The sequence below is a fragment of the Rhinopithecus roxellana genome, chromosome 17 (genome assembly GCF_007565055.1).
Source record: "Rhinopithecus roxellana isolate Shanxi Qingling chromosome 17, ASM756505v1, whole genome shotgun sequence".
In the NCBI taxonomy this organism is placed as follows: Eukaryota; Metazoa; Chordata; class Mammalia; order Primates; family Cercopithecidae; genus Rhinopithecus; species Rhinopithecus roxellana.
Window position 1 is genome coordinate 69904997 of NC_044565.1, and position 23347 is coordinate 69928343.

The 23347-nt window shown below is 37.4% G+C and overlaps 1 protein-coding gene and 1 pseudogene across 4 annotated transcripts in view; both read left to right on the top strand.

Annotated features, from left to right (window-relative positions):
* Positions 1-23347, top strand: part of BABAM2 (BRISC and BRCA1 A complex member 2) — a 451290-nt gene that overhangs the window by 49543 nt on the left and 378400 nt on the right. The window lies entirely within an intron of this gene.
* Positions 8907-9513, top strand: LOC115894211 (annotated as a pseudogene).

Consider the following 23347-nt stretch of genomic DNA (forward strand, 5'->3'; position numbering starts at 1 on the left):
AGAGCCATGAGTGTCATATAAACACCTATTTGTAAAAATAGCCATCCTAGTCATGCTCTGTAGCATTTAACTCTAGAAGAAATTATTGCATTTGTGTTTTTGTGTACCCTATTTAAACAGGGCAAAGAGTGAGGCTGCTTGCTCATATTTTATTTCCAATCTCTAGTTGAGTATCTGGCATTTCGAGAGGTTTAATAAATGTTTGTGGAAAGAATGAGCCGTATTCATTCCTTGGATCTGACAACGATGAGGTTTGATAGGAAGTGACAGAACGTAATTCTGCCAGTTCTTTGAATAATGCTGTTTATGCAACTTTGAAGAGAGATTATTGAAATATTGTAAGTTATATTGAGCAAGTCTGTGGCTAGTGAATCAAGCAGTTTGCCAACGTTGGTAGTTTGCTAACATTGGTTTTAAATTTGAAATTATCTGTGGTTTAAACAATTTATTTTAATCAGGGGCTTTCGTTATAAGAAACCCATTGGAACTAACATAAATTGAATAATTTATTTGTCTTTGTAAGGAATCAAGTAAAGCCTATGATGCCCAAGGGCAGAAAGGACAGCCAGGTTCTCAGGCACTAGAACCGGGAACTGGAAGGCTGGCAGACATAGTAGCCAGTCAGCATCTGTATCCATGTTTGTGTTTTTCTCCTGCAACATATTCTGTTATCACTGTATTCTCACCGCCCCTGCACCCTGACCAACCCCTGACTTCTGCTTCTCTCCACATTGGGTAGAAATGATTCCTGAGTCCCTACATGAGGACTCAATTCAAGGCCACCAGAGAGGTTGTCATTGAGTTTAAATTCCTGGGAGAGAGGATCTGATTGGCAGCTTGGGCCAATTGACCACTCGTGGTCAAGTTATATGGCCAGGATTTCTGGGTCATGTATTATCAACCTGATTACTAGAGGCCAGTTTTAACACAAGATAAGATAAGCATAGGCTGGCAGATACTCAGAAAGGTATCTATTGCCCTGTTTCAGGAATTATTTCTAAAGAATTTCCAAATGAAAATGTAGACTTTTTTTTTTTTTTTGTCTTTAACAATAGAGCAGCCAGGTGCGGTGGCTCATGCTTGTAATCCCAGCACTTTGGGAGGCCGAGGTGGGCAGATCACGAGGTGAGGAGTTGCCTGGCCAACATAGTGAAACCCTGTCTCTACTAAAAATACAAAAGATTAGCTGGGTGTGGTGGCGGGTGCTTGTAATCGTGACTCCTCAGGAGACTGAGTCAGGAGAATCGCTTGAACCCAGGTGGTGGAGGTTGCAGTTGCAGCTGGCCGAGGTCGCAGCACTGCACAAACCAGCCCAGGTGACAGTGCAAGGCTCCGTCTCAAAAAAGAAAAGAGCAGTACAGTTGTTTATCATCTGAGAGGAATGATGGTTATTTCAAAGCCATTTGTGACAGAGTGAAGAAGTCCTGTCAAGAAATACCCAAAGGTTTTGAAGTTGATACACTTTTCCTTTCAGAGGAAAATGTCAGAAAAAAATCAATTATGATATGGATAATACATTATCTTCCATGTCCTCAGAGGAGCAGTGTGAAATTACTGTTCATTTTTAAGGATTCCATACTATATCACTAAATTTAAATATATATTTTTTGAGAATGATTAAAACAAAATGAGAACAGTTTCAGAACTGTTATTTAAATGGAATGTACCATTTAATTAAATAGTGGCCAAACAGATGCATAGATTTTTACAGATACATTGCACATAGTGTTGTAGAACTTCTGCTTTTATGAATCTATGTGAGATTCAACTTCATTTTTGATCTATGTCTCCTTGAGTGGTTTGGCTGCTGCTTTTGTGTGTGTGTGTGCTTGTGTATGTTTTAACACAATGCTTCCCCGTCTCAGATCTGTTACATATTAATTTGTTTTAGCTAATTAGCTTAGTAAACTGAGAATGCCCTTTTTTTCCTGCTCATTACTTACGTAACACAATGCAGAGACATTGTGGGACTTGGCATGGGTGGCTGTCAAATAGAAACTGATAACCAAACTGATGGCACCTGAAGGACCCAGTGGTGTTGCCAAGTTTGTTGTTGCATCAGCTGAAATAGATATTGAGACTTTATTGATTTATCTCATCTATAAGAATTTTGCACTTTCTTGGCTTTGTTATCATACCGTGCTTTTTATTTTTTATTTTTTTGAGACAGGGGTTTGCCATGTCACCCAGGCTGGAGCACAGTGGCACAATCGTGGCTCACAGCAACCTCTGCCTCCCTGGCTTAAGCAATCCTTCCACTTCAGCCTCCCAAATATCTGGTACTACAGGTGCACACCACCACACCAGCTAATTTTTGCATTTTTTTTTTTTTTTTTTTTTTTTTGTGGGGATGGGTGTATGCCACGTTACCCAGGCTGGTCTGAACTTCTGGGCTCAAGCAGTCTACCTGCCTCAGCCTCCTGAAGTGCTGGGATTACAGGCATGAGCCATTGCACCCAGCCTAGGTTTCTTAATGTAATAGGCGGTCCTTTAATTATTTCCTAGCCTGCCTACCAACCCCATCTAAGTGAAATATTGTTGGCAGGGCACCTGATAACGCTTTTACTTATTCTTTCTTAAAAAATTGATTGATTGATTGATTGATTGATTGAGACAGGGTCTTGCTTTGTGGCCCAGGCTGGAGTGCAGTGGCATGATCATAGCTCACTGCAGCTTTGACCTCACTGGCTCAAGTGATCCTCCACCTGCAGCCTCCCAAGTAGCTGGGACTATAGGTGTGCATCACCATTTTTTGTAGAGACCGGGTTTTGGTTTCACTTCATTGCCCAGGTGATCTTGAACTCCTGGGCTCAAGCTGTCCTTCCACTGTGGCCTCCCAAGGTGTTGGGATTGCAGGCGTGAGCCACTGCACCTTGCCCATACCATACATTTTGAACCTTGGCCACTAGGTCCAAAAGCTGGCCGTTGTGACTATAGCTGTTGGCATTTTTGTTGGGATGACAATGTTATTTTATTTAAGATTTCTAGTACTATTTAAAATAATCTGTTTGGAAAATGTTAACCAAGTAATCTTTCTGCTTCCACTTCCCCTTCAGTATTTTAGTGGACTGAATCTCTCAGCCTGGCATTCAAGGCCAGTCACAGTCTGACGTTCCAGCCTCCCAGTTGGAGCTCAGCTAACAACAAGCCAAGTGAGAAGCTGCTCTGCAAGACTGATTTGCCCATTATACTTCCCAAATACCCTGCCTTCCTTTCCTTCCTTTCTGCTTTTGCCACACTGTTTTGGCTTTAGCAGGACAAACCAAGGAAACAATAAAATAGCCTGTTTTGTGATGTATTTGGTTTTTCATTTGCGCTCACAAACCTGCCACTCTATTGGAAATGCTGTCTATTTAGGAGGCTCCCTAAACCAGTTCTCTTCTAGTCTGCAAGAATGCTTGCAGGGAGAGTAGGAGTTAACCATTTTTACTATGACTTGCAACAGTTGAGCTAAGTAAAAAGTTGGACACTGTCTAGGGACTTAGTATTTTGCATCATGCTGAGAGGCATAATTTTACTTTTATTTTTGTCTTTTAAAAGATTCATTTACTTAAAGATTGTTATTATCTAGCATTTAAGGTATTTTTAGAGGCTAATTATGAAGGCAGGTCACCTTTGATTTAGTGAATGTTCTACAAAATGCTCATTGAAAGGCAAGTAAAGAGTGCTAATTTTCTGGAGTAGACATTCTCTCTCCTTAGATATTCAGGATTCCTTTGTCTTGGAGTTTTAGAATATTTTATTTTCTTGGAATTCATGGGATAGAAGAAATATGTTAGGAATAGCAACTAATATTATTAATTTAAATTGATAAAGTCAGTTTAATTATAGCTGACTATGTATTATATATCATCTGTATTTGGTACTGATTATAGTTTATTAAAAATGACTGATATGATTACTAAATTATTGGGCATTTATTTTATGGTTAGGCTTATTTATATACATTATTTTATTTTTCAACACAATAACTCTGAGGTCAAAATTTATATCCCATTCTTTAATATCAACTTTATTGAGGTAGTATAATTTAGATATAATAAAATGTACCCACTTTGAGTGTACAGTTCTGTGTGTTTTGGCAATTGTGAACACATAACCACACCACAGTCAAGATAAAGAACATTTCCATTCCCTAAAAGTATAGAACATTTCCTTCCCCACACAAGTCGGTTCCCTCCACCACCATCCTCTTAACCCTGAGCCGTATCATTTCTCTAAAACTGAAACAGTTTTGCCTGTTTAGAATTTTATATAAATGAAATAATATATTATGTAGTTTTTGGCATATGACCTCTTTCATTCAGCATTACGTTTTCGAGATTCATCCATGTTACATCAGTACTTTGTTCCTTCATTGCTGTATAGCATTACATCGTATGGCTGTACCACAGTTTTTTATTTATTTATCCACTGAAGGACATTTGGATTTTTTTTCCTTTTTTTGGCTATTATGAATAAACTTACCATTACATTTTTGTACATGTCTTTTTCTGGAGATACGTTTTAATTTTTATTGGGTAAGTCCCTAGGAGTAGTATTACTGTGTTGTAAACTGAGTGTATGCTTAACTTTTAAGTGTGAAACTGTTTTCCAAAGTAATTGCACTATTTTACATTCCTGATAACAATATATGGGGTTCTAGTTCTTTTACATTCTTGCCAACATTTAGTATTGTTGATCCATTAGTTTTTCTGTATTCTTGCCAGCACTGGTATTGTTGATCCATTTTGAGCTACCTTTTTTTTTTTTTTTTTTTTTAAGACAGGGTCTCACTTTATTACCCAGTAATAAAAAGCCTGTAGTGTAGTGTGTGGTACAATCATAGTAATCATAGCTCACTGCAACCTTGACCTCCTGGGCTCAAGCAACCCCTCCTGCCCCAGCCTCCCAAATAGCTGGCACTACAGGTGCATACTACCATACCTGGCCAATTTTTATTTTTTATTTTATTTTTGTAGAGATGGGATCGCACTGTGTTGCCCAGGCTGGTCTTGAACTCCTGGCCTCAAGTGATCTTTCCAACTTGGCCTCCCAAGGTGCTGGGATTACAGGCATGAGCTACCGTGCCTGGCCTTGATCTACTTTTGATCATGTATTTGTTAATTAACAATTTAAGTGTGGGTCTATTTCTGGACTTTATGTTGTATTTCCTTAATATGTCTATCCTTAAGTGAATACAGCACGATCCTGACTACTGTAGCTTTATAGGAAGTCTTTAAATAAGGTAGTATAAGTCCTGTAACTTCTTTTTCAAAGCTGTTTTGGATATTCTAAGTCCTTTGTATTTCCGTAGAAGTTTTAGAATCAGCTTGTAATTGTTTACAAGAATCCTGCTGGGAATCTGTAGATCAGTTTGTGGAGAATTAACATCTTAACATTGAGTCTTCCAAGAGATAAAAATGCTAACATCTCCATTTATTTAGGTCATTTTTAATTGCCGTGTGCAGTATTTTGTAGTTTTCAATGAATATATCTTAATCTGATTTTGTTAAATTTACCTCTAAATATATCATACTTTCTGATGCTGATTTGTAGTAGTGTGGTTTTTTTTTTTTTTTTTTTTTGAGCTTTCTTTTTCTGAACTCATTGAAATGTAATTGATTTTGGTATATTTAACCTTGTATGCTGCTGTGTCCCTAAATTTACTTATGAATTCTAACAGTTTTTTTGTAGATTTCTTAGGTATTTTCTTCAACACATTTGCTTGTGAAAAAGACAGTTTTGTATCTTCCTTTCCAATCTATATAATTTATATTTCTTATTCTTGTTTTATTGTACTATCTAGTGCAATAGACAATACCTAATAGCCAGTGGCAGGTAGAAGTGGTGAAGTCAGACCTTCTTGCCTATTCCCAGCCTTAAGAAGGTAGTTAGTCTTTCATCAAGTGTAATTGTCAGTTCTAGGTGCCTTTTTATCAATCTGAGGAAGTTCCCATCTATTTTAATTTGCTGAGAGTTTTTATTATGAAAAGAATATTAATATGTGTTAAATGTTTTTTCTCTGTGTACTTGGTTTAGTTCTTTTATTCTGTTAATATGATAAACTGATTTTCAAATGTTGAACCAGTGTTGCATTCTGCAGATTAATTCCACTTGATTATTATGTATTATCCTTCTGATGTATTACTGGAGTTGATTCACTCATGTCTTTTTAAATAACTTTGCATCTTTATTTGATGCTGTATTTCTTTTCTTTACTTGCAGTTGTTTGCTTGGTTTTGGCACCAGAGTAATGCTGGGTTTATAAAATAAGTTGGGAAGTATTCAGTCCTTCTCTGTTTTCTGAATTTGTGAAAGATTGATTTTATTTCTTCCTTAAAGGTTAGAATTCACCAGTGAAGCCATCTGAACCTGTAGTGAGAGAGAGAGAAAGAGAGGAGAGAAGAGAGAGGAGAGGAGAGAGAGAGAGAGAGAGAAGGTTTTTAACTATAAATGCAATTTCTTTAACAGATATAGGGCTAACAGGTTTTTAAATTATTCTTAAATGAGTTTTTACAACCTTGTCTTTTAATTTTAAGGAATTTGTTCATTTCATCCAAGTTGTTGAAATTATTGGCATATCATTATTCATCTATTTCCTTGTTATTCTTTTTTTTTTTTTTTTTTTGCCAATCTTAAATATATTTCTTTTTCTTTTTTTTTTCTTTTTATTTATTTATTTATTTTTATTATACTTCAAGTTCTAGGGTACATGTGCATAACGTGCAGGTTTGTTACATATGTATACTTGTGCCATGTTGGTGTGCTGCACCCATCAACTCGTCAGCACCCATCAATTCATTTTACTACCTGTGTGACCTGTACTCATGTCCCCTTTCATTTCTGACATTGGTACATGGTGTCTTTTCTCTGCTTTCCTTGATGAATCTAACTAGAAGATTAGTAATTTTATTGTTTTTTTAAATAACCAGCTTTTTATTTCATAGATTTTTCTTTGTTATTCTCCTGTATGTTTCATTGTTTTCTGCTCTTTGTTTATGCTTGAGAATCTCTACCTTTTAAATGGCGTGTTTAGGTAATTTAATCTGATTACCACTATGGCTGGATCTTGCTGTTTAGTTTGTATTTGTTATGTCATCTGTTTTTTGTTTCTTTTACTGCCTTCTCTTGGATTAATTAATATTTTAGGATTTTATTTTGTCTCTACTCTTGGCTTCTGAGCTATACATCATTGTTTGATTTTTTTTTTTCCCCATGGCTGTTCTAGTGTTCAGAATACGTATCTTTAACTTTTCACAGTCTACCATTAAAAATACTGTAATACTTCATTTATCATGTAAGAACCTAACAGTATTATATACTTCTTTGTCCCCTACTCAACTCCTCTGGCCGTCCTTTTCTGCTACTATTGTACATTTCATTTCTTCATGTGTGATAAATTATCTTTAGCAAAATGCTCAAACCTTTTGCCTTTTTAAAAAATGGATTCTTTTCTTATCATTGAGTTTTGAGAATTCTTCATAAATTTAGGTTACAAGTTTTTTTTTTATCAGAGGTATGATATGCAAATATTTGCTCCCGACTGTGGCTTGTCTTTTTATTGTCTTAACGAAACTGCCTAATTCCATGCCACAAAGATTTTTGTACTATGTTTTCTTTTAAATGTTTTATAGCTTTAGGTTTCATGTTTAGGTTTGTGATTCATTTTGAGTTTATTTTTGTATATGATATAGGTTTTTAAAAAGTATGGACATCCACATATTCTAGTATCATTGTTGAAAAGAATGCCCTTTCTCTTTTAAATTGCCCTTGCACTCTCACCTAAGATTAATTGCCCACGTATGTGTGGGCATTTTTCTGAACTTTCTAGTCGGTCTTGTAGGTCTATGTATCTAACTTTATATTGAAACCACAGTTTTGATTGCTATAGTTTGATAGTAAGTTTGGAAATCAGGTGGTATATATTCTCTAATTTTTATTCCTTTTTTTTCCAAAATGGTTTGGAAATGTTAGTTTTTGTCGTTTCTCTATCAAATTTGGAATCATCTTGTCAATTTTTTGGTTTTCTATGTTATTAGTATTCCATGTACAGGTTTTGCACTTCTTTTTGTTTGTTAAGTATTTAATGTATTTTGATGCCATTGTAAATTGTATTTTTTAAATTCTCAATTTCTGGTTGTTTATTGCTGGTATATAGAGATACAGTTGATTTTTTTTTTTTTTGTCTATTAATGTTAGATCCTTGGTAAACTCAGGTATGAGTTACAGAAGTTTGTCTGTAGACTCCATAAGATTTCCTGCACAGAAAATTATGCCATCTGTGAATGACAGTTTTAGTCCTTCCTGTCTAATCTGAATGCCTTTTCTTTCTTCCCTGCCTTAGTGCACTGACTAGAATCTCCAATTTTGTTGGCTAGAAAAGTGTTAAGGCTCGGCGGGGTGGCTCACGCCTGTAATCCCCATACTTTGGGAGGCCGAGGTGGGCCAGGCATGATGGCGAACTCTTGTAATCCCAGCTACTTGGGAGGCTGAGGCAGGACAACCGCTTGAGCCCAGGAGATGGAGGTTGCAGTGAGCTGAAATCGCACCACTGCACTCCAGCCTGGATAACAGAGCTAGACTCCATCTCAAAAAAAAAAAAAAAAAAAAAAAGTGTTAAGAGTAGATATTCTTACCTTGTTCCAGATTTTAGGGGAAAATAATTCTGTCTTTCACCATTAAGTATTAATATAATATTGGCTATATATTTTTCAGAGATGCCCTTTATCAGACTGAGGAAGTCCCCTTTTATACCTAGTTAGTTGGGGATTTTTTGTTTTGTTTGGTTTTTTAAAATCAGGAATGGTCAGCCACAGTGTTGTCCTGTGGGGAAGGGAGACAGATTTGTAAAACCAGGAGCCGGGGTCTGCCTACCCCAGCCTGCTGCTGTGCCAAGACTCTCAGGGGAAACCTCTGTCGTCACCATGTCTGACCAGCAGCCAGAACCTTCAACTTAGGACTTGGGGGATAAGAAAGAAGGTGAGTACATTGAACTCAAAGTCACTGGACAGGATAGAGGTGAGATTTACTTCAGTGAAAATGACAGCACATCTTAAGAGACTCAAAGAATCATATTGTTGCCCGGGCACGGTGGCTCATGCCTGTAATCCCAGCACTTTGGGAGGCCGAGACAGGTGGATCACCTGAGATCAGGAGTTTGAGAACAGGCTGGCCAGCATGGTGAAATCCAGTCTCTACTAAAAATACAAAAAATTAGCCGGGTGTGGTGGTGGGCGCATGTGATCCCAGCTACTCGGGAGGCTGGGGCAGGAGAATCACTTGATCCCGGGAGGCGGAGATTGCATTGGGCTGAGATCGCACCACTGCGCTCCAGCCTGGGTGACAGAGCGAGATTCCATCTCAAGAAAAAAAATGATGTTGTCGAAGACAGGTCATCCAATGAATTCACTGAAGTTTCTCTTCGAAGGTCAGATAATTTCTGATAATCGTACTCTGAAAGAACTGGGGATGGAAGAAGAAGATGTGATTTAAGTTTATCAGGAACAAACAGAGGGTCATTCAACAGTTTAGATATTCTTTTAATTTTTTAATTTTCCCTCAACCCCTTTTTATTTTTAAAAATAGTTATTTTGTAGTGTAGTGTTGAAAAGGGAGTTGAAAACTGGCACCCATCTCTTTAAAACATCTGGTAATTTGAATTCTAGTGCTCATTATTCCGTATTGTTTGTTTTCATTGTGCTGTTTTTTGGTGATCAAGCCTCAGCCCCCTTCCTGTTGCCCTCGCCTATTTTTTTTTTTTTTTCTTGAGACGGAGTCTCGCTCTGTCGCCCAGGCTGGAGTGCAGTGGCGCGATCTCAGCTCACTGCAAGCTCCGCCTCCTGGGTTCACGCCATTCTCCCGCCTCAGCCTCCCAAGCAGCTGGGATTACAGGCGCCCGCCACACGCCCGGCTAGTTTTTTGTATTTTTAGTAGAGACGGGGTTTCATCGTGTTAGCCAGGATGGTCTTGATATCCTGACCTCATGATCCGCCCACCTCGGCCTCCGAAAGTGCTGGGATTACAGGCGTGAGCCACCGCGCCCGGCCGCCCTCGCCTTTTTAAAAACTGTATGTGTGCACAGAGAGGCCACCTTTTTCAGGACTGTACATTTTTTGGCTTGTGGAGATAAATAAGATTAACCAATGCAAGTGTTCATAATGAATTTCCAGTTGGCCCCGAAGTTCTAGATTTACTTCTAGACTTCCAGCAGGAGATGGATGTTTTTCAGAGAAATCAACTGTGGGAAAATGACCTTTCCTTAACTTGAAGCAACTGTTAAAATTTGAGGGTTGGGAACAAAAAATATCTGGTTGAAGTCAAGATGACAGGTAACATGAGAGCAATAGCTAACTATAAAGATGGCTTCAGTGAAGAAAAGGCATTTTAAGATTTTAAAATATCTTGTCAGAAGAACCCATAAAAGTTCTAATTTTCATTAGCAGTTAATAAAGTTATTCGTGCAGAAATGGCTCCAACAGAACAAAAATCAACAATGGATGTTAGATTTTTGGCAAATACTTGTCTTCATCTATTGAGATGGTCATGTGGTTTTTGTTTTTTAATGTTGTTAATATGGTGGTTTTCATTCATTGAGTTTTGAATATTCAGTCTACCTTACATTCCTGGGATAAACTGATTGTTATGATGTAGTGTCCTTTCTCTATATTGTTGGATTTAATTTGCTAAATTTTTTTAGAGTTTTTCATTTATACTCATGAATGATACTGGTTTGTAGTTTTATTTGAATGCTTTTTACTGTTTTTTTTTTTTTTTTTTTTCCTCATGGTAAAGCTGGCGTCAGAATAGAATGAGTTGCTAAGTGAACCCTTTTCTTCATTTTTTTCAAAGGTTTGTGAAGAATTCATATTATTTCTTCCTTAAACGTTTGGTAGAATTTGCCAGTGAAACCATCTGGGCCTGGAGTTTTCTTTGTGGGAAGGTTTTAAAGTATAAATTAAATTTGCTTAATAGATTTAGATCTATTCAGATTATCTGCTTCATCTTGAATGAGTGTTGCTGATTTGTGTCTTTAAAGGAATTTGTCCATTTCATCTAAGTTGCTGAATTGACTGGCTTAAAGTTTTTCATAGTATTTTTTATTATTTTAAAAAATATGTGTAAAATTTGTAGTGATGTCACCTCTGTGTTTCTTGACTTGGCCATTTCCTCCTCCCCCGCAACTGTTTTCTTTGCCAGTCTGGCTAGTGGTAAAGAAAAAAGTGGTAAACATTTATTCATGTTCTGAAAGAACCAGCTTTTGGTTTCATCCATCTTCTCTGTTGTATTTCTGTTTTCTATTTTATTGATTTTCATTCAGATTTTAAATATTTATTTCTTCATTTACTTTCACTTGCTCTTCTTTTTCTAGTTTATTAACATGGTCATTGATTTGAGATCTTCCTTTTTTTCTAGTATTGGTGCTTAATGCTATAAATTTCCAGCTAAGTAGTGTTTTAGCTGTATCCTACAAATTTTGCTGTGTTGTGTTTTTATTTTCAGTCATCACATGTTTTGAATTTCCCTTAGATTTTTTTTTTTGACCTATGAGTTCTTTAGAAATATGTTATTTGGTTTACAGAATTTTCTGGATCTTTTATTGAGTTTGAATTTAATTTTATTGTGGTCAGAGAACATACTTTGTATGACTTACATCCTTTTAAATGTATTGAAATTTGTTTTATGGCCCAGGATATAGATTATTTTAGTATATGTTCAATGTACACTGGGAAGAGTGTGTTCTATTTTTCTTTGGTGGAGTGTTCTATAATAGCAATTAGGTCAAGTTGGTTAATAGAGTTGTTCAAATGTGATATATTGTGACTAATTTTCTTTTTGTTATTTTAGTTTTTAATTTTTTAAATTTTTTATTTTTCCATAGGTTATTGGGAAACAGGTGGTGTTTGTTTACATGAGTAAGTTCTTTAGTGGTGATTTGTGAGATTTTGGTGCACCCATCACCAGACGGTATACACTGCACTCTATTTGTAGTCTTTTATCCCTTGCCCTATTGTAGTTTTTAAAAGAGAGATACTGAAATCTCTGACTATAATTATGGGTTTATGTTTAAATGTGTACCGTATCTTTATTGAGTTTCTGCATCATTCTTCTATCAATTATTGGGAGAAGGATATGGAAATCACAGACTATAATTGTGGATTTGTCTACATGTTCTTACTGTTCTGTCAGTTTTTGCTTCATTTATTTTGAAACTCTGTTATTAAATTTGTAAACATTTAAGAATGTTATGTCCTCTTGAATTGACACTCTTTGTCTTTGGAAATGTTGTTTGCTTTGAAATTAATTTTACATGGAATTTAATTTTCCATTGTTTTATTTTTAACCTATTTGTGTCTTTATATTTAGATTGTTTTCGAGTAGCATATAATTGGATTTTGCTTTTTTAGATCTGGCAGTCTTTTCCTGTTAATTGGGATGTTTAGACCATTTACATTTAATGGGATTATTGTGTGCTGGATTGATGAGGCTACATAGTGTCAAGAAATGCTTACATTTCTATTATCTTTGTATTTCAGAGTGATTCCCTTTTTGCAAGTTTATGGCACTGGTAATGCTGTCTTCATATCAGAAAAGACAGGGCACATACTTTTTCAGGGTTGGTAAAGCAGAGATTTAAAAATTCTGGTCTGGCCTTACAAGGAAGGGTGTTTAGGAAATTAGGTCCTTAATGGAAGTATCCAGAAGGCCCCAGTGTACTTATGTTTGTTTTGAACTACTCTTTTTCTTTATTATTCTGGCCCTTAAGGGCATTGAACTGTTCTTATTTCCAGGATATTTGAGACAGAAGTTGGCATAAGACCTTTTGGGATGTATTATGGGCGCTCCAAATGTTACAGGCACTCCAGACCAGTTTGGCATGCATGGCAGGCTTTATGTGGCATTATCCGACCACTGATCTCCCTTGATTTCACTAGGTCTGCTTCAGGGGAAATAATTTTGTATTGAAATTAAAAAGCAAGACTTCTGTCTGATATAAACAGTGTAATTCTTCATAGAATAATTCTTTTAATACTGTTCCCAGGCTGCTGTCAAACCTCCAATTTATTGAAATCTTTCTTCACATTCCAGAGTTAGGCAAGATAATTAACTTTTGATTCTTTAACCAGTTCTATATTGGCAGATGAAAAAGAAAACCAGTAGTGGCTCTACCCTTCACACTTCTCTCTCTCTCTTTTTTTAAAACAAGGTCTTGTTGTGTCGCTCAGGCTGGAGTGCAGTGGTGTAATCTTGGCTCACTGCAGCCTCAAACTCCTGAGTTCAGGCGATCCTCCTGAGTAGCTGGGACTACAGGTGTGTGCCAGTATGCCTGGCTAATTTTTATTTTTATTTTTTGAGACAGAGTCTTGCTCTGTTGCCCAGGCTGGAGTAGAGTGGTGCAATAATGGCTTATTGCAGCCTTGAACTCCTGGGCTCAAGCAGATCCTCCTACCCCAGCCTCCCAAGTAGCCTGAGCTCCTTGCCTGGCAAATTTTTTTACTTTTTGTAGAGACAGGGTGTACCTGTGTTGCCCAGGGTAGTCTTGGACTCTTGGGCTCAAGTGATCCTCCTGCCTTGGCCTCCCAAAGTGCTGGGATTACAGGCATGAACCACTGTGCCTGACCTTTTTGGGTTTTCTGTAGTGACAGAGTCTTTATATGTTGCCCTGGCTGGTCTCGAATTCCTGGGCTTAAGTGATCATCCCTTCTCAGCTTCCCAAAGTGCTGGGATTACAGGCATGAACCACTGCACTGAGCCCACACTTCTCTTTTGATACCATCCACATTAATATCATTACTAATGATCTCACCAAAAAAAAAAAAAATTTTTTTTATGAAAAAAAAATTTTTTTTTTTTTTTTTCTGCTTTTGGCTACAGGGCTAGCTCGTAAAAGGAAGGGAACAAAATGTTTCAGTAGGATCATGTTTTTAGTGATGGAAAATTAAAACCATTAAAAAATAAACAATGAAAAATATGGCAAAATAAGAAAGTGAATGCCGAAAGATTTAAGAAGTTCTAGAGAGTTTTGCAGATGTGGGATTTCACATGAAGACCAGATACATGTAATTTGTGAGGGAAATAAAGAGACAGGTAAGAGAGGTGGGTGGGACTAGAGCTAGCCTGAGGAGAAAGAGAAGGAGATTAAAAAAAAATTCTTATCCAGTCTGAATAAAATTTATGTTTCATCCCTTCTTGGCCCTTAGAAATAAGAGTCTTTTCATATTATTGTCTTTCTATTTGGTAAGCTGTGTTTGATAGCGGTGCACAAACTTGGGCACAGAAGCCTGAGTTTGTGGGGTTGCATTCAGTGTATAGAAAAGTTACAACTCATTTCTAGTTAGTTCTTCCTTTGTACTTATGCCTAAACCTCTCCATCTGGAGAAATGCCAGCTTGCCACTAAATTTAAATAAATAAGAACATGTCTCATCAATAGGGGCGGCAAATTTAGCCCCTCTTTAGAGCACTGAGCAATTTATGACCATATGTTAAATACCATAAAACAGCTTTAAAGATTTGGTCGCTGGCCATTGCCAGATTGCACCGTAGGAGTGCAGCAGCACTGTGAGGGACTGGGAATGCTTCCTCCGGCCCTTGGAGGCCTCAGCAACTCACTGATGTCACAGCCAAAGAGGGCTGTTTTCAAACATTCCCTTTATAAAGGTGAAATACTAAAAGATTCCATTTTGGCATTTGGGAGCAAAGAAGGCAAGACTTCTTTTTGATTCTTAAGGGTCAAAATTAGTATGGAAAGTGTTGTGTGGGAGAATGAGTAACTTGGCAGCAGTGAGTACAGAAGGCAAGTCTAGAAATAGGTAATAGATATCCTACTCATCCTTTTTCTTGGAGCATGAACTGGACTTTTATATGGCATAAGCCAACCAAATATCACGTTTCTCAATCAATTTCTTTTTGCCAACTTCCGTCGAATTAATATTAATGTTAAAAACAATTTTTAAAATTTTGTGCCAAAGGGCTGCCAATTGTAAGGCTTTCTTTTCTTCCAGAAGTATGACTCACTATTTGGTGAACTCCAAATATTAGTTTTTCTTCTTACCACCATGACAGGCTGTGAATCATTCATGGCATTCAGTGGGCTCGTGGCTGAGAGAATGAAGGTGTGTGCCAACAAACGTGATTTTTGGTCAAGTAGTGCTCTGGGACCTTCGATGGGCTTTTAACACATGTGAGGAAACCACTGGTTCAGGCAGGGGGCAGTATTATTAAGTAGGAATAGACACCAAAAAGCTTTGTACAAGATTTTTCAGACTGCTCTCTCAGAAGTACAACTCTTCCTACAAAGGAAGATGATGAAATTTGGCTGTCAAAGGTCCAGGATTCCTAGCCTTCTTGAATCTGTAGTTGCCAGCCCAAGGGCTGATTTCCTGTCAGTTCCTGTGTGGTTTGCACTACATCCTCTTTGCAACAGATCAGTATTTTAGGTCATCCATCATAACTGCTCTCCTGTAAGTTCTTGGCAATTTGATCTCAGTTTGCAGAAGGCAGCTGGCATACTTTGCTAGGAAGTGCAGCTGGAGAGCTCCTGTCTCACTCTTCCTAAGACCAGGAAGCATACTATTGTTACTCATTGCTGCTTTCTTCCTTTAAAGAACAAAAAACTTCAAACTTTGGCAAATTCTAAAGTTACTAGGTAGCAATTTGAAATTACTCTGATCGTTTTGTTGGTCTAGGGCAAAAACTTGAGTGATCTTTTGTATCATTTGTAAATCTTGTCTGTTTTTCCCATAACACAGATATGTGCACTATGGAAGTTTGCTCCCCATTGCAAATGAAGTTGTGCTTGTCTTCAGAGTCACACGGGAATTTTTAGTTTTATTTTGTTTTAGGCTTTGATTGTCAAGGATGGTAACATGGCCTAATTTCTTCTCTGTGTTTTATTCCCTTAACATTGAGATTTATGTATTCCTAATATCAGCATCGGCTAAGACTATTCACCTTGGATATGGCTTGAATATTTGCATTGGATTTTCAAACTATATGAACAGAGATAAAGCACTTTATTTGGACTATTTAATGTTAAAATAAAAGTATCATTTTAGTTTTTTGGATTTTTCATTCCATAATGTGTGACCTATGTTGTGAGATTTAGAAAAATGAGCAATTTTCCTCCTTTCTTATGACTCACAGGTCACATTTTGGCAACCTGATTTTTTTTTCCCTGTAGAATGGTGATTACCTTTACCCCAGTTTACCTAAGAGAGGAACCTGTTTATAAAGAGGATACAACCTCATGCATGAATTATTTTAAATAGTATTCTTAATAATCTATGATGGCCCAGATCTTTTTATACTTCTGAGTTGTCTTTTCATCTTTACAAAAACCATATCTTCTGTGGAGTTACACAAGATCATTAATGTAGCTCTTGGTTTCTTTTATGTTTTGGTTCCTAACATAAATGAAGGGAAAGGAAAGATAAGTTGTGCTGCTTTATAGAAAAATAGTGAGCTTTTTGAAGGCCAAATTTATGTCAGATTTATGGGTATCAAGCAACAGCATCATAGAAACACCCCAAATCCTGATAGTGCACTAAGGATGGCACAAAGGAAGACATTTTTGGATTTGAGACATGAAAGAATTTGATGTCCAGATTATTTCTATCAAACCAAATCTTTAGTCTCTAAAATAATATATTGTTAAACTCTAAGAGCAAGAATCTTCTGTGATTTCTAAGGTCTGTTGCAGATGACCCACACAGTGGACAATCAGGAAATGTTTATTAAACGAGTGATACAAAGGCACTAAAAGATGATGTCTTATGTGGAAATTCTTAATTGGAAGGACACTAAGTAATTTTGGGAATCTTCCAGTGGGATAAGGAAGTATGTGAAGATTTGAAAAGCAGCAGCATAGTTTCTGCATTAAACAAAGTAAAAGATAATTGTGAAAGTTATATAGATTTAGCAGGTTGACATTGCATATTTAGAAAGAACTCAGAAAAAGAATCACAAAAGTAGTTTGTCAATATTTGGGCTAGTATAGAACTAACCAATTTTGCTTTGTAAAAAACAATTCTTAATAGATCTATTCTTATTATAGAATGGTGAGTATAGTACATTGGAAGCAAAAGATAAATCTAATTTATCCCAATTTTAGCAGAGCTTTTGATTCTGTCCTTGGGATGAATCTGATAAGCAAATCATGAAATGGCTATTTAGACACAAGATGTGTTGCTTGACAGTATGCCTAAAGTATGTCATGACTAAGGAATGAATGCTACTTAATGTTGAAATCAGACAACTTGGTCATCTCAGTGTAGAGCAAATTGCAAAACTGTTTCTTCTCTGGCTAAAAGAATTTTAGTTATTGTCTTCCTGTTTCTCCTTTTTCTGTTTTCCACAACATTATCTCACTACACTTGGGTAAAACAAGTGCCAGGCAATTGCAGGGATGACCATCTCCTGTAGAAAGAAAGTAATCCACAAATTTCGAAGTACTTTAATTCATTCATCTATGCACCAGTCACTACTGAGGACCTACTCAGTCCAAATTTTGAAGCACAGTATTTGATGGCCTCCATTTTTTTTGGCACCATCATATCTTTCCAGCATTCTCTTTACCCCATTTTCTACTAAACCAGATTGCCTTGATAGCCTGTCCTTAACCTCACTTTTCAACACTATCTGCTGTTCTTCATCATTCCTTGGGCACATAATTTGCTTTCTACCCTCTAAGTTTTGCTAGTTCTTTTATCTCTGTCTGGAATTACCATACCATTTTTTTCTTTATCTAAGCCTACTCTAGACAGCACTAAGAGTAGACATTTTAAAAAAGAATTAGGTAGAGCATGATTTTAGATGAAAAGGAAGTAGTAAGTGAAGTAAGAGACTGTAGCAGACTGTGTTTTCCAAAGATGGCCACAACAGCATTTCCCATTCCACATGCTCTTCTATACCATGATCTTACCACTCCTCCAAGTATAATTTTATTCCCCTTGAATCTGGGTGGGCTTGTGATGATTTTGGCCAATAGAATATGATGCTTGTTATGCAGTATGACTTTCAAGGCTGGGTCATAAAAGGGAATGCGGCTTTCATCTTACTCTAGTAGGAATGCTTTTGCTTGGAGCTCTGCACCACTGCATAAGAAGTCTGTGTACATTGAGGTTGCTATGCTGTCAGGTAGCCAAACTACATGAAGAGGCCACATGTAGGTGCTGGAGTTGTCAGTTTTTATCTTGGAGTTTTCCCAGCCCAGGCATCAGAAATGTCAGTGAAATTGTGTTGGGCCTTTCAAACTGAGCACTACCGGCTGAACACCATTGAGTGATCTCAGTCAGTGCTGTGAGGAGCAGAAGAATCACCCGACTACATTCTGCCTATATTTCTAACCTACAGAATCTGTGAGCATAAGAAAATTGTTGTTTTAAGCCCTGAGTTTGGGGTAGTTTTTGTAGGTGGCAGTAGTAATTGGAATGTAGACCCTGAAGAATAGAAGTGGACAAGAGCCTGTAGGAGGGTGGAAGAGATGGGAAGAGGAGCAGAGATATAGAAGTTAAGTCTCCAGAGGGAGAAGGAAAAGACAAAAGGATTAGGAAAGAAATGGGTGAATATTGAGGAGCAAGGGTGAGGAATTCACATCTGATGACAGTAAACAGCATTTAAATTTTTCAAGAATTCCACAGGTTGCTATATATATATATATGTGTGTGTGTGTGTGTGTGTGTGTGTGTGTGTGTGTGTGTGTGTGTATGTATGTATATTTAGTAGGGTTTATTTATTTTTATTTTTATTTTTTTTATGAAGTTGGAGTAGAGCTCACCTGCCAAGAGGTGGAAGGTCTACAAAGGCCTGGCTGCTTGGTGGAGAGTATTGGAGACAGTACAGATGACTGACCTTTAGCTCCTTGCCTAACAAATACTCTGGTGAGGAAAGACAGCGGCTTGGCATTTTGGCATTATGTGTGAGTGGTCTGCCTTCCTTGGGAGAATTCACACACAGTATACCCTATCAGTTTGAAGTACTTTGAGCCCTAGAGAAGAAGGAGAGATGTTTTTTTTCCAGAGGAATGCCTTAGGCTTAATGTGGCTCTGTGTTCGTGAGTTCTGAATCTCAAGATGACATGAGGAATTTGAATAACCCAAAGCCACTTGTAGTTTTGTGAAATGGAAGGACACCACCTTTAGAGTAGGGACTTAGATTTTAAGTAGCAGCTTTCTTGAGAGAAGAAGGCAACAAATCTCCAGCTCTAGCTATGAAGCTTTAGAGAGCTTTTGTCCAAATTGAGGACTCAGCAAGAGTTGCTTATTGAGTGGCAGAGTTGCTTCTATAAAAGTAAGAATTGTTTTCTGTAGCATCCAGCAATCTGGTCACCAGCCACAGGCGAGTCAATGTATTGTTTCTGTGAAGGATTACATGCTCCTTGTTTAAATGTGGTCCTAAGAGCCTAGGAATCCTGCAAGTTTTAGACAGTTTTCCATTTAGTGAAATAAGATACCTGATTAATTGTTAGAATCTTTTAATTAATGTTTTATGAAGAGAGATGCTGTAGAGCCTCATTAAAATACTATTACTGGATAAAAGAACAGTACTTCATGACAGGATAACAGTGATATATCCAATCTTCATGTAGTCTAGTCAGAAGATAGAATTTGCTCCTAGGTTATCAGGGGAGTCTAATATATTTCACTTTTGATCTCTGTCACTTGCTTCTATTTCAATATTTCTTAATGTTCTGTTTTTTTTCTACTGTGTTGGAGTGACCTTGGCACTTCTGAGATGTTGTGACTTGTGTTTGCTTCTTTCTCTACTCCTTCCCTGAAAACTGCAGTACACGTAGATAACTCGCTCTCACAGACACTGCTTGATTTCCTTCTGTCTGACTTGCGTAATTTTCCTGGCAGAGGCACAACTGTCTTTGTCCTTTGTTATCATCAACTTACATTTAAACTATCAGAAAAAATTGCCATTGTGATTCTATTGCTTTTGAAAAACTGCTCATTTTCTTTTGCTTGATTTTGTTTTTTCGTACTTTCAGTGAATGTTGGCTAGAGGTTGTGTGTCTTTAACTGTTTTTACTCTGGTCATAGTTTTATTTTTATTTTTTAGTCTTTTCATTCATTGCTTCTGAAAAGCATTTTCTAATATCTACTTTTGAAGAATTCTGATTGCTTCATTCTACTTTTTCAGCATCTTAATTTTTCATTCATTTCAATAGATTTTTTCCCCACTTCATCTTCTGTGGATTACTGCACTTGCTTTTGTTCATTGTTAGACTTACTGTTTAGATCTGTCGTGTGTGAACTCAAAGGATCCTTCATACCATTTTTTTTTACATCTTTCTATCCAGTTACTAGGCATTTCAGAGTTATTTGACAGTAGAAAGTATTCAGTTTTTTTTTCATGAATTCCACAGGCTAATGCTTGATTTTCACAAAATTTGTGAAAGCGGGTGGAGTCTTGCACAGCCTTCCAAGCACTATTTTGTGGGAGCTAAAGTACAAGGCATAGTCCAAGATTGCCCTTTGTGTGCAAGTTTGATTCTGCTGCTGGTGCTCTGGTTTGTGCCTGTGTGTGCAGTCAGCAAAAGACTCATTGTTAAACAATGAACTCAGAATTCAAAGAAAGATTGGTGTGGTTTTTTTCTCCCCAGCTAGCATTCTGTGGTTATTTCTACTGATTTTTTGGCAAGTGTTGCTTGTCTGTGTCGAGCTGTGCCACATCAGCCTTAAGTTTCTACTTTGTATAGCTCAGCTAGGAATTAGAAAGAAATGTTTACAGTCATATAACATTTCGTATTTTCCAAAGTAGTTTTACTTAAAATGGTCTCATTTTAATCTTCCAACAACTTTCTGAGGACTGGCTGTCTTGCTTTACATGTAAGACAGGACCACAGAGCCTAAGTGACTTAAGTCTGAGGTCAAATAACTGGGAGATCAGGGACCTGGAACTCAGGGCCGGGACTTCTGAGTCCCAAGTCCAGTGCTTTTTCCACTTAGCATGTTAGGAAATAAATATCATCTTTATTATCATACAATAATAATTTGCTTCTCTGTATTAGTAGGTAAGAGCAAATCAACTGCTTATGATGATAAATAAGGATAAGCAATGGCTTTGCTGAATAGGAAGTAAACACACTATCAGATGCTAATGCCATCTGCCATACATCAGCTGGGGAAAGTGGTGGTCAGTTGGCATTGGGAAGTTAACTGAAAAGCTTCCACTATTGTGTGGGCATCTCTTAGACACTTTAGGAGTAGCAACTTGTGGTTGGTTGTTTTTGTTTTGTTTCCGAGGACAGAACTCACCTGCAGAAACTGGTGAAGATCGAGTGAGAAGTTAATCAGGCTTATGTGAGATAAAGGCTCAGTTTCAGCTTTGAGATGTAGAGAATAGTCTTAAGTGCTTTATTTTGCTATATGTGTTTTTAAGACAACAGACGGTCCGATCCCCAAACTTATAATAGTTCAACTTAGGATTTTTTTTTTTTTTTTTTTTTTTTTTTGAGACGGAGTCTCGCTCTGTCGCCCAGGCTGGAGTGCAGTGGCCGGATCTCAGCTCACTGCAAGCTCCGCCTCCCTTGTTTACGCCATTCTCCTGCCTCAGCCTCCCGAGTAGCTGGGACTACAGGCGCCCGCCACCTCGCCCGGCTAGATTTTTGTATTTTTTAGTAGAGATGGGGTTTCACCGGGTTAGCCAGGATGGTCTCGATCTCCTGACCTTGTGATCCGCCCGTCTCGGCCTCCCAAAGTGCTGGGATTACAGGCTTGAGCCACCGCGCCCAGCCAACTTAGGATTTTTTACCTTTGCGATAGTGCAAAAGTGATGCACATTCAGTAGAAACTGTGCTTTGAGAACCCATGCAATCATTCTGCTTTTCACTTCCAGTATAGTAGTCAATGAATTACATGAGATAGTCAACACTTTATTATAGAATAGACTTCATGTTAGATGATTTTGCATAACTATAAGCTAATGTAAGTGTTCTGAGCACATTTAAGGTAGGGTAGGTTAAGCTATGATGTTCAGTAGGTTATTAAATGCATTTTTTACCTAACAATATTTTCAGCTTATGATGGGCTTACTGGGAAGTAACTCCATTGTAAGTTGAGGAGTATCTGTACTTAGCATGTGGTTGTATCTTCTATGTCCTGACCCAGTAACATGGATTTGTGATTCACTTCTATTACCTGGCCTAATACATCTCTAATTGCCTTAATTATCTTTTTTTTTTTTTTTTTTTTTTTTTTTTTTTTTTTTTTGGAGAGATCGGGTCTCACTCTGTCACCCAGGCTGGAATGCAGTGGTGCGATCGTAGCTCACTGTAACCTTGACCTCCCAGGCTCAAGTGATCCTCCCATCTCGGCCTCCTGTGTAGCTGGGACTACAGGCATGCACCACCGCATCTGGCTAATTTTTAATTTTTTTTTGTAGAGATGGGGGTCTCACTATGTTGTCCAGGCTGATCACAAACTCCTGGGTTCAAATGATTATCCTGCCTCAGCCTCCCAAAATAGTGGGATTACAGTTGTGTGCCACCATGCCTGGTCTGCCTTAATCATATCTTGTTGGTTTATAAGTTAAATAACAGTTTTGAACTACTTTTTAAAATCATTTGGAAATTTTTGTTTGTTTGTTTCTTTTTTTAAGAGATAAGATCTCACTGTCACCCAGGCTGGAATGCACTGAATCATAGCTGGCTGCAGCCTCAACCTCCTCGGCTAAAGCAATCCTCCTGCTTCAGCCTCTCAAGTTTCTGGGATTACTGGTGCATGCCACTGCATCTGACTAATGTTTTAATTTTTTATGGAGACAGGCCATTGCTTTGTTGCCTAAGGTGGTCTCTAACTCCTAGCTTCAAGGGATCCTCCTGGCCTCCCAAAGTGGTGGGATTACAGGTGTGAGCCACTGTGCCTGGTGGTTTTTCTTTAATATGGGAAATATGAGAGAAGGAAACTTAAAGGTCAAGATAATAAAGTGGACGAGATAGGTATAGCTAAACTCTTTGAGCATTTGTGAGTGAAAAAATTGAATTTTCATTTTCAAATGTACTTAAAATGTATTTAGAAATGAAGTTATCAAAAGATTTTAACTTCAGCTTATGATTTAAATAAGTACCCAGTTTTATTTTATGAAACAGAAGGGATCAGAAAGAAATTTGATACGGTTAAAAGCCAATTTAATTAAAATAGACTATTAGCTCTTCAAGCTATTATTTTGCTACAATACCTCTTAAGAAACATGGGTTTGTCAGAATTTATGTCATCCTAATAATTAACTGAACTGAAAGAACTGCATATGTTTTTAGAGCTAAAGACCGTTTGATGTCATCTAATCTACTACCTATTGTAGCAATTGTTTTAGCAGTGTTCTTGGTAAGTGCATATATAGCTACTATCATTAAAAAGAATATAA